This window comes from Sapajus apella, unplaced genomic scaffold, assembly GCF_009761245.1.
Source record: "Sapajus apella isolate SASKATOON/1434 unplaced genomic scaffold, GSC_monkey_1.0 scaffold2315, whole genome shotgun sequence".
In the NCBI taxonomy this organism is placed as follows: Eukaryota; Metazoa; Chordata; class Mammalia; order Primates; family Cebidae; genus Sapajus; species Sapajus apella.
Genome location: NW_022439241.1, coordinates 7923 through 10224, shown reverse-complemented (window position 1 = coordinate 10224; position 2302 = coordinate 7923). Strand labels below are relative to the sequence as shown.

At 46.2% G+C, this 2302-nt stretch overlaps 1 long non-coding RNA gene across 1 annotated transcript; it reads right to left on the bottom strand.

The window, feature by feature from the left end:
• Nucleotides 1-203: 203 nt before the first annotated feature.
• Nucleotides 204-808, bottom strand: LOC116547187. Its single transcript, XR_004266969.1, has 2 exons — nt 685-808; nt 204-402 (listed from the first exon to the last, which is right to left on the bottom strand). It is a non-coding gene; the product is annotated as an uncharacterized LOC116547187 (long non-coding RNA).
• Nucleotides 809-2302: the final 1494 nt, after the last annotated feature.

Genomic DNA, 2302 nt, shown 5'->3' with positions numbered 1-2302 from the left:
CTCCAAGGTCCATCTTGCTTGGAGCTCTAATCACTCTGCACTCCATCTTGCTGTAAGAACCATCTGCTCTGAGCTCCACCTTGCTCAGAGGTCCAATCACTATGAGCTCCATCTTGGTCTGAGCTGAATCTGCTCTGAACTCCCTTCACTCCAAGCTCCATCTAGCTCTAAGTTCCATCTTACATAGAGAAACATCAGCTCCAAGTTCCATCTTGCTTAGAGCTCCTTCTTTTCTGAGCTTAATCTGCTCGGAGCTCCATCTGCTCCGAGCTCCATCTTGCTCAGAGCTCCATCTGCTCCTAACTCCATCTTGCTCCAAGCTCCATCTGCTCCAAGCTCCATCTTGCTCAGTGCTCCAATCACTCTAAGCTCCATCTTGCTCTGAGCACCGTCTGCTCTGAGCTCCTTTCACACCAAGCTCCATCTAGCTCTCACACAGGGGAACATCAACTCCAAGCTCCATTTTGCTTAGAGCTCCTTCTTGTCTCAGCTCAATCTGCTCAGAGCTCCATCTGCTCTGAGCTCCATCTTGCTCAGAGCTCCATCTGCTCTGAGCCCCATCTTTCTCAGAGCTCCCTGCTCCGAGCTCCATCATGCTCAGAGGGCCATCTGCTCCTAGCTCCATTCTTGCTCAGTGCTCTAATCACTCTGAGCTCCATCTTGCTGAGTATCATCTGCTCTGACCTCCTTTCACTCCAAGCTCCATCTAGCCCTTAGCTCCATCTTACACAGAGGAACATCAGCTCCAAGCTCCATCTTGCTCAGAGCTCCATCTGCTCTGAGCTCCATCTTGCTCAGAGCTCCATCTGCTCTGAGCTCCATCTTGGTCAGAGCTCCCTTTCCTCTGCACTCCATATGTTCTAGACTTTATCTTGCTCAGAGCTCCATCTGCTCTGAGCTCTATCTTGCTCAGAGCTCCATCTGCTCCGAGCTCCATCTTGCTCTCTTTTTCAGAGCTCCATATGCTCCAAGCTCCATTTTGCTCAGAGCTCCAATCACTCCAAGCTCCATCTTGCTCTGGGCACCATCTGCTCTAAGCTCCATCTACTCAGAGCTCCAATCACCCCAACCTCCATCTTGCTTTGAGCACCAACTGCTCTAAGCTCCAGCTTGCTCAGAACTCCAATCACTCCAAACTCCATCTTGCTCTGACCACCATCTGCGCTGAGCTCCATTTTGCTCTGAGACCATATGCTTGGAGCTCCATCTTACACTCTGTGAAACATCTGCTCTGAGATTCACATTGCTCTGAGCTCCATCACACTTAGAGCTCCATCTGCTCTGAGCTCCATCATGCTTGGAGCTCCATTTTGCTCAGAGGCCCATCTCGCTCTGAGCATAATCTGCTCCATATATGTTTTTTGCAGCACAATTCACAATAGGAAAGACATGGAACCAACTCATATGTTCATCAGTGGTAGACTGGATAAAGAAAATGTGCTACATATACGCCATGAAATACTATGAGCCATAAAAGGGTATGAGATCACGTCCTCTGCAAGGACATGGATGAAGCTGAAAGTCATCATCCTCAGCAAACTAACACAGAAAATAGAAAACTAAAGAAACATTGCATGTCCTCACTCAAAAGTGGGAGCTGAACAATGAGATCACATTTTAACACTATTATATCCTCTGTAGGTGGTCTGTTTCTCATAACAAAAGATATTTATACTTTGTAATTATTTTCTCTCTAAAGGATTGTGGCTTCTTCTGCTGTCTGTGTCAGCTTAGGGTTCAGGTTAACTACCCCACCTTGTAATCAACCACTCCATGTCCACACGTGATTGGTATCTTCTGTGATAATGTTTGTTCACAGGTTCTTACTATCTATGGGTCATCTGAGGGGAGGTGGTCTCACATAGTACTGCACCATGCAAATGACCCACTGAAAAAATTACTGAAAAAATGTGTGTGTCTGGTTATTTCAAAGAATAAACAGTAGTCAGTTGAAGGTGATAAAATTTTAGTAATGTCAGTGATATCTTAGATGACCAAGAATAATCCTGTGGGCCCCAAGAACATATTACAATATGGACTATGCAGGCAAAAATCTCACCCATCAGACAACAGCAAATGATGCTCTAGCTCAAATGTTAATTGTCTTCTCTTGATGTGTAAAAGCACACAACCAGCAGGAGGCACAAACATCTGGGAAACAAAGGCTGAGTGGGTGTTTCATGCAGACAGTTTCAGTGCCTGAAGGTGAAGTTGTGTGGGGATGGATGGCAGTGACAGCTACAATGTGAAGTAACTGAATGCCACTTAACCGTCAACTCCAAAACAGGTCAAACAGGCTAGG